Consider the following 9,739-nt stretch of genomic DNA (forward strand, 5'->3'; position numbering starts at 1 on the left):
ACTGTCTGGCCCACTGCCACGCTCGGTACGCATTTCCTGAGCGGGTGAAGGCGCGCATGGAGACTGCGTGTGAGTCGCCCCGAAAGGTGAAGCATCACCCCTCGCTGGGGGTTGTTGTCTGTGCCTCTACCTCCGGGGCTAGTGCTGTGCCCTGCAGATTGGGCCCTGGTTTCTCCCGGGCAGCGGTGGAAGTGTGGGCCAGGGCCCCCAGCTCTGCGACTTGCTCCCTAGGTGAGCTTAGAGAAGCTACCAGGTCTCGGGGCCTTTGTCCCCTCATCAGTAGCTCAGCGCCAGTCCTGCCTGCCTCGGGGCCGGTCAGGGACGCTAGGAGACAGAAGCAGCCCAGCCCCGGCCACTAATGGGTTCCTTGCACCTCCGCGTCTCCTTCAGGAGGGACACAGTCGGGATGTAGTCAGGCCCCCACTGTTGGCCGTAAATTCAGTCTTACTCTCCAACTCAGCTCTGCCAGTAAATCTGACTTAAAAACAAAACTGTTTCATCTTTGTCTTTTTTTTTTCTCATTAGTTCTGAACTTAGGAGGGGTGTTATTTACTTGCCCCCCAGTGCATGATCCTGTTTGACCTTCCCAGCAACTCCACGAGAGAGGGAGCTGTTCGTTTCCTACCCCTTTCTCAGGTGAGGCTTGGGGATGGCGCGTCCTGGGTCAGGCCACACGGTTTACAAACGGCAGAGCTGGAGCCACACTGAACCAGCTGGCTCTGAGCCCAAGGCCGTTTCCATTTTGTCACGGACACGTGTGGGTGATACGTCATCCCATGCATCCGGGGAGGGCACAGAGGAGGGCGCTTCACACGTGTGCTCAGTCTGGGGCGCAGTCGTCAAAGGTATCGGGTCCGAGAGGCAGAAATCCAGTTTGCGGAGGAGTGACACGGCGCTGGGGTGGAGGAGGGTGGCCAGAGTTGGGGGGAGGGAGGCAGCAGAAAGGACACTAGGGGCACCTCCCAGCCTTTCAGCCCAGGCTGGGGAAAGAGCCAGGGGAGCCCATTAGCCGGAGCCCCAGCTGAGGCTAAGCTGCCTGGCTGAAAAGAGACAGGCAGGGGGCCCTGAAGCCAGCCAGTCCGTCCCACCGCCAACAGGCAAGAAATGAGAGGCAGCCTTAATGGGAAGTCTTGTGGAAGAAACAGAAAAAGAGCACTTGGGGCATCAAAAACTTTGCTGGGCGTAGGAGAGGCCCTGCTTCTCTCTCAGATGCGTCCCCATTTCCCCAGTGTGGCAGCGAGAGGATGGCTGCCAGGCTGCCGCTGTGGCCCAGGAGGGCTGACATTTCCAGCCATGGCCCGCTGTGCTGCTGAAACAGGCTTCACTCGGCCAGGAGAGCTTCGGCAGGCCCCCCTCACCCCTGCCCAGGGCGGCGCGGGACGGGGGGGCACTCCAGAGGGCCAGCTGTCCTAGGTGGGGCTGGTTTGGACCCCGCGAGCTCTCAGATGGGGTCGTTCCCTGGATGCGGGCTGTGGTTCCTGGCAGAGAACCTGCTTCCCTGCTTCTCTTCCTCTGATTACTTCAGCTCCATGCCACAGAATACGGCCTCGGGGTTTAGGGGCAAAAGTGAATTCAGGAGTGGAGTTGGGGCAGCCTTGTGTCTCCAGGCCTCCTGCCACATCCTACATCGCCAGACCTTCCCCATATCCTGCATCTCCAGCCCCCGACCCTCATGTCCTGCATCTCCAGCTCTCCACCCCCATATCCTGCATCTCCAGCCCCCCCACCCCCATATAACCTGCCTTCATTCCCCCTACATTTTTTACATGATGCTGTAGATTTTCACATTTGTTGTTTCCTTGGCTTCAGAAATGGTCTCCAGAGGATCTCTCGATGAGTTCTAGCCATGTTTTCTGAGTCAGCATTGCAAGGAGGGGCCGCACTGGTCACCTGCGTCCCCGACCCCACACTAGGGTAGCTGAGCCCACCTAGTTAGCTACAGACAGCAGGGAGTGGACAGAGAGCAAGACACGGACTGAGTAAGCGTCAAAAGATCTGGCTAGAAAGGCCTGGAACACAGGAGAAGTCTTAGAAGTCTTAGAAGAAAGAGGTAAGGGAGAAGCCGCGTGGCGGGGCCGGGTGAAGCCCTGGAAGGGGCGTGGTGGTGGAGAACCAGAGGCAGACAAGGCTGGGCTCCTGGCCCCATGAACTGAACCTGTGATATGGGACCTGCAGAGGCCAGGGAGCGATCGGCTACGTTGACTGGCCAGAAGCTCACGGCCATCTTCTAGAAGACTTTATCCAGAAAAGACTAAGGCTCTCCGTGGTCCTGGGGCCGCTCCATTCCCAGAGTGTCCTGTGATCACAGAGCTGGCAGTGCCCGGCACAAAGCGGGACCCGCTCCACCGGAGACTCGGCCCTGCCCTCCAGGTGCTCTCGACAGGTCCCGGCAGGTCCAGCCCTCCGACCCCAGCCAGCCGCACCTCCTGCCTTGGTCACACCGAGCCACTTGTCTCTTACAGTGGACTGCTTGGGGTAATGAAGTAGTCATAACGGAACCCTGAATGTTTGAGCTCCGAGAGCCACAACGCTGTACCATATGGAGCTAAAGATAAACCATCCCGGAGAAGGCCTCGCTGGGCTCCGTGGTCTCTGTCTTAGCTGCCTCGCCTGTCAGAGCTTTACTTTGTGCGTGGATCGGAGGCCGTGTTTGATGGCTCTCTTACTGCCCCCATTCATCTTCCTTGGGTAAATTCACCAGAAAACTTGGAGGGCCTCCGCTGGGCCAGCCCGGCAGGAATTTTTGTCTGATTTGTTCCTGGCTGTGGCCCCAATGCTGGCGACGGTGGTGGCACACAGGAGGGGATCCAGAACGTGCCCCCCCAGATGCCAGCCCCCACCAGGGCCCCACGAAGTATCTGTACCGTTCCCTGTCGCAGGCGGGACGCCGAGGTCAGCCACCTCTGCCGGGGAGCCGAGTCCCTGCACACCCTGGGGGGAACACAGCTGGAGCGAGCAGGAAGTGGGGGTACACTGGCCTCCTGACACTTTGGCTGTAGCCTGAGGAGCAGCACTGTCCTCGGTTTCTCTCAAAAGTGGACCTCCCTAAGCACGAGGCCGGATCCATCTGGAATATTCTTCAAGATGGAGCGGAGCCCCTCCAGCCTCTGAATTTGGCCTTCCCTTTGGAGCGAACGCTGTCTCGGGTCACCAGGCCGTTCCTGCCTGGGAACCGGCACATTCTGCGGGCGCTGGGGCGTTGTAGATTGGGGCTCGCGGCCTCCAGTGTGAGGCCGGGGAGAAGCAAGGCATGGCATTGCTGGAGGGTAGAGCATGGGCCATGGTTCCCGGAGCGTTCGCTGAGACCGGCTGCGCCAACACCCCCCCCCCCCCGGGAACTTGTTCTAGAAGCAGAGCCTCAGGTCCCACCCCCGGCTTGCCAAATCTGAAGCTCTGGGGAGGGCCCCGCTCTCTCTGTGTGGACAAGTCCTCCGTGTCATAAGCAGGATTTACGCACCGAAGCTTGGCCTGGACCACACTCATCCACACCAGTGTCTCTCAACATCAGCACCACTGACTTTCTGGGCTAGACAGTTCTTTGTCGTGGGGGCTGTTCTGTGCGCTGTAGGACGTTTCACAACATCCCTGGCTTCTCCCCACTCGAGGCCGATAGTACCCCCCCTCCAGCTGTGAAGACCAAAAGTGTCCCCAGATATTGTCAAATGTGCCCTCTGAGCCAGAATGGTCCCTTTGAGAACTATGGACCCAGATCCTTGCTTCTCAAAATGTGGCCAGTGGTCCTGTAGCATTGGCCTCACCTAGGAACGCAGTAGAAACGAAGACGCAGGCCCCACCCCACATATCCTGAATCGGAATCTGCCCCGAACAAGGTCCTCAGGTGACTCGTCTGCAGTTGGAGATTGACAGACGCTGACCTGAACTCACTGCCTCGTGTGACAGATGGGGACACGGCACTCTAAAGGAAATGACCTCCTCGTGATCCAAGATCATGACTAGGTGCTGATTTTCTTTGGTTATTTCTGAAGTTAGGAGAATGGACCACCTGGATCCTGAGGCCACAGATTTTGGAGGCTCTGGGCGCAGAGGCACCTCTAGCTGTGACCAGATCTTCGTCACAGCACTGTCCGTAGTGGCTGGTATATATAGCGATTTTGAGATCGGGTTCGATATTTTGTACACTGTCGTCCCTCAGTTGGGATTTGTCTGATGTTTTTCTTATGAGACTGGGATATGGCTTGGGGGGAAACCACAGGGTAAAGAGTCACTTACCTCTCATCATGTCAGAGGGTAGATTTTACTTCTTTTTCCCAATAACTGATTATATTTTCCAAAAAGCAAAATGCTCATGTACCTGCAACACCGCACCCCCTCCCCGCCCGCCTGCTACCCACCAGCGGAGCGACTTGACTTTGCCTTGTTGATGCAAAGCATGTCTTGTATGTTAACGTGCTCTCGCGGTGTTCCAGCATCTTCTGCCCAGAGGCTCCCACGGCCAGTGAGAGCAGCCATGCCCCGTTAGGGCTGAGGCTTGACCCAGTCCCACCTTTCCCTCATTCGTGGGGAGCGATGGGCACGGCCCTTCTCTAATGAGCAGCCAGCCGCTTGGCTGTTCCCCTTTCAGGTTCCCGTTTCTGATCACTGCCCCATCCTGATTAGGCAGGTTGACCACAGGCTCCTGCAGAGCAAAGGCGGCAGCGGTGGGTTCCTGTGGAAAGGGGGTGAGAGGACCAGAAAGCCCCGTGGAGAGTGAGGTCTCCTTAGGCACGCGGGTCGGAATTGCGTCCCGGGTGCCGTGTGAACCGCCCTGGGGAATTCTCTGCAGTAGAACAGACTGTTGGCATTTCAACGCATATCCAAGCACTCCACCAGCCCCTCCTTACAACACGCTCCTGCTCACACCCACAAGACAGGCCCCAGACACACTCGTCTCCCCTACTGGCCCGACAGATTTGACAAAAATGTCCTCTGTTGGAAGAAAGGGCACTGAGTTAAGATAGTAAAGATTTCTGTTCAAGTGCCGGTGTTGTATGAACTCAGTGTATCAGTTTTCTGTGGCTGCATAGTGAGGTCGCACACACCTCATTGCTTACAGTTATGCGAATTTATTATCCTTACAGTCTGAGGGTCAGAAGCTGAAATGGGTCTCTTGGGGCCAAATCGGGGTGTCAGTGGGGCTTTGATCCTGCTGGTGGTTCAAGGAGAATCAAATCCCTTGCCTTTTCAGCGTCCAGGGCGGCCTGCCTTCGTTGGCTCACAGCCCCTTTCTTCCCTTTCAAGGGACACTCTTCCAGCCCCTGTTTCTGCCGTCACTTCTCCTCCCTGACTCGGATGTTTCTACCTCATTCTTGGAAGGACACTTGTGATTCCTCTGGGCCCACTCAACGAATCCAGGAGAATCCCCCCACCCCAAGGTGCCTAGTCACATCTGCAGAGTCCTTTCTGCCAGGCGAGGAGGCAGATCGATATGTGCTGGGAATTGGGATGTGGGCATCTTTGGGGCATTCTTTGGGTTACCACATCTGATTTAGTCTTCTGTTTAACAGCAGTGATAATGATAATAATATCTACTATAGGCACCAAATTGTGAGTTCTTTCTTTCTTTCTTTCTTTACAGAGGGAGGTGGGAGGGCCAGAGCGGGGTAGAGAGAATCTCAGGCAGGTTCCATGCCCAGCATGGAGCCTGACACAGGGCTGGATCTCAGGACCCTGAGGTCATGACCTGAGCTGAAATCAAGAGTTGGACACTTAACTGACTGGGCCATTCAGGTGCCCCCTAAATCATGAGCTCTAAACTGCTAGATCATGTGTGTCTTTTGTTTGGGCCCCGCGCTGGCCTGGCATGGGCATGGGAAGCCCTCGGTAATTGCTAACTAGTTACCACTGGAATGCTGAGGTACTCTCTTCGCCAACACATTGGTATTAGTATTTTTTTTAAAGATTTTATTTATTTATTTGACAGACAGAGATCACAAGTAGGCAGAGAGAGATGGGGAAGCGGGCTCTCTGCTGAGCAGAGAGCCTGATGCGGGGTTCGATCCCAGAACCCTGGGATCATGACCCAAGCTAAAGGCAGAGGCTTAACCCACTGAGCCACCCAGGCACCCCACATTGGTGATCAGAAGTGGAGTGGGTCTGGTTTATGCGGGAGAGGGACTAAGAAGGTCGGGAATACAGGTGTTGTCTAGAGCAGGACAGGTACAAATGGGGCGGTATTGAGAGCAGGCACTGGGTGACGTGGGTGGGGAAAGCTGGCGTGCAGAACCATGTAAGCAGTACGAGGAGGAGGGGAGGGATGAGACAACTGGAAGAGAAACATTCTAACATTTTTCTCAAGTCTCCCTGACTGCTGGTGGGAAATGGCTTCTCTCAGATGCCCACTGCTCCAGCTCCTCACTCCTGCCACACCCCAGAAATGTGCTCTTCCTTCAAGGTTTCGCTCAAGCATTGCCTCCTCCTCCAAGAAGCCTTTGCTAATCATTCAGTAAGCGTGCTCGTTTTTTCTCCTCCAAATGTCAGAGGTGCTCTGCTCCGAGCCACTGGCATGGCGTGCCGTCATCTAATTTTTGACAATTAGATCATAAAACATTTTGCAGCCCTTCTGGGTTGCCTGCAGTGTCCAGCTTGGGGCTTGGTTGGCAACTGCCAACGTGTCCAACACTGAGCTCCTCTCTTCTCCCCTCTAATTCAGCATCAGCCTGTGGTTTCTTGTTCTGTTTAAAGCCCTCTTCCTTTCCAGTCCCCTAAGCGTGAAACCTCAGTCACTTTTCGGCCTGCATTCTTCATCATCCATAACTCAGTGGTAACCAAGTTTTGGTGATTCTTTCTTCTTAAAAAAAATGCTGGGTGATTTGTGTGCCATACAGATTTGGGAGAACACTGGCATAGTGATTGGCAAGAGGAGTCCCAGGAATTGGGACTCCAGGGTGCTGTTGGTCCCATTTCCACCCTTACAGAGTCATATGACCTTGGGAAAGGGCCCCTCCACCCCTAGCCTCCACCTTCGCTTTCCTGGTGCCTAAAGGAGAGCACTGGGCCGGAGAGTCTCAGAGTTCCTTGTGGGCTCCTACAGCCTTCCTTTCTGTGTGCCCAGCCCACAGAGCCAGGGCCCTGTTCTCGGGGCTGTCGATTGCCCCCCTGTCCCTGGTGGAGGTGGGAGAGGACAGAGCTTGCTTTCAGACATCTTAAGTTAGACCCAGGCTCCCTCCCTGCAGACGATGAAGTTACTGATTAGGAAGCCAATTTGCTCAGGAGACACTGAAGATAATTAGCAAGAGAGGAGGCCGTGCATCTGGGAAGGAGTTTTTCTAGTCCCTTAGGCATTGATCAGTCCATCCCACGAGTGCTGTGCCGGCTGGTCAGGACTTCGATGGGGAACTAAAATCAGCAGCTTCGCAGGCACTAAGTAGATTACTGCAAGGAGGCAGATGCTGGTGTAGTTTTACTTGGGGGCTGCTTGATGCCCAAGAGAGACAACGGACATGCTCTTTCGTTCTCCCTCCAGTGAACATTTCTTCATTCGCAAGGGCAGTTTTGAGTGCCTAGTTCACACAAGGTGAGGTCACTAACGAAAGGGGCTCTAGTGCCTTCCCTAACTGGTGGAAATGTTTAACCCAGGGAAGGATCCAGATGGATTAGGGTGTAGGAACCGCACTTGAGATGGGATGTGGAAGTCAGCGAGCACCCCCACCCCTCACCTCGAGTGCTGTGCAAGTCAGGCAGAGGGAGCTCTGGCTTGGCCGGGGGTTAGCTCCGCCTCCAGAACGAGATGGCTGGATGCTCAGTAGGCAAAGGGTGCTTGAAGGTACCGGGGGCGCAGGGCTGGCCCGAGTGAAATTGCTCAGGAGGAATAATGAAGGACAAGTTCAGAAAATGAGTGATCTGGGTGTCTGGATTACAGCACCCTATGCAAAATGAAATGGAATTAGAAAAATAAGTCAAGTTCAGCTTGTGTGAGACCTGAAAAGATGTTGGATTGAGTTTGCTGGCAATGGGGCAGCATCGGAAGTTTCTTCTAGGCACAGAGTCGCATGATGTATAGGGTTATACGTTAATTAACAAGTGAGAAGGAATGGACTCCCATCTCATTCTGAGACGAAACCAAGAAGCTGTACGCAAGGAAAAGGATGGCGGTGTCTCACATTCCTCATATTTCTGTGAAAAGGAGGAAGTGGCCAAGTCAAGCTCCGCGCCGCCATTTCTGAAATCCCTCGTGATTCCCTGGGCTGTGGAGTGCAGAGAGGTGTGACGAGAAGCTGTTTTCCCCAATTCACTCAACTGCCAGGTGCTGCGTGCATCTGGCTTAGGAAAACCAAGCACATGGAGAACTGTTTGTTCCTGAGTTCCTCTAGGTGGTCAGAAACAGCCCCTGTAATGGTTAAATGAAAAAGAGAAAAAAAAAAAGAAAGAAAGAAAGAGGAGTGCCTGGGTGGCTCAGTGGGTTAAAGCCTCTGCTTTCAGCTTGGGTCATGATCTCAGGGTCCTGGGATCGAGCCCTTCATCGGGCTCTCTGCTCGGCGGGGAGCCTGCTTCCTCCTCTCTCTCTGCCTGCCTCTCTGCCTACTTGTGATCTCTGTCTGTCAAATAAATAAATAAAATCTTTAAAAAAAGAAAGAAAGAAAGAAAGAAAAAGCCAAAGAAAGCATTCAAAAGTGCTTAGCTGCTTGGGAGTGTTTGTGGCTGTTAGAAAAGATTTCTGCTGAGTGTGTTCAAGAGGAGAAATGCCCAATCCCTTCGGTGCCTATCTGCCAAAGGTCTGGTGGGGTTTCTGGGAAGTTGGAGTGAGTAACATCCATACTGATGCAAACCAAAACAACATAACAACACAACTAAACCCTGTTTAGCAATGAATAGTCCTTGGGATTATAGATGTGCTACCGTAGGACAGTTTCCTCATTTTCCTCTTGTGTGCTGCTTCTCCCAAGAGAAGAAAGACAGAGGGCAGAGGAAGGCTGCATCTGGGGTGCTCAGCACTGGGAGGGAAGAAAACTGGGCCATCAGTCCCGGTGCATGTGCTCTGTGTAATGCCTCGTCACTTCTGATCCTCTGTACTGCGGATGAGCCAGCAGAGCTGACTGACCTAGGGTGTCCTGGTCCACCCAGAGGGTAACATGAGGTGCCTGGACACTTGGGAGGGGGCACTGATGACTAGCGGTTCTAGGGTTCAGTAGCCCCAAACAACCAAGTGGGGCAGTGAGTTAAAGTTTCTCAAACCAAAAAAGAGAAAGGCAGAATTCATTTAATCTAGTGAGTTTTGAGACTGTGGACTCTGAGAAACAAACTGAGGGTTTGGGAGGGGAGGGGGATGGGGGGTTGGGTGAGCCTGGTGGTGGGTATTATGGAGGGCACGTATTGCATGGAGCACTGGGTGTGGTGCATAAACAATGATTTCTGGAACACTGAAAAGAAATAAAAAAGAAAAAGAAAGAAAAAAATAAACTGTGAGTTTTGGAAGCTTGGATGAGGGAAAGTGGTTATAATTCATCAGTTACCTGAAGGTTTTACAAAAAACCTTTTTATTATAGAAAAATGGAAATACCTACAGGATGAACAGGAGTGATGTCATCCAAAATGACAGAATAGAGAACCCAAACACTGTTTCTTTATGAAAGCAATGACCAAGTAGGCAAAAACTGTCAGGATCAACTTTTTCAGAATTCTGGAAACTTAATAAAAAACTGACAATGACTAGGGGAGGCCTTAATGAAGAAAGAAACTGCTGAATTTTGGGAAGAGTTAACCACTTCCCAACCCCCACTCCTCAACTGGTCTGCTGGTACTA

Source organism: Meles meles, chromosome 17 (assembly GCF_922984935.1).
Source record: "Meles meles chromosome 17, mMelMel3.1 paternal haplotype, whole genome shotgun sequence".
NCBI lineage: Eukaryota > Metazoa > Chordata > Mammalia > Carnivora > Mustelidae > Meles > Meles meles.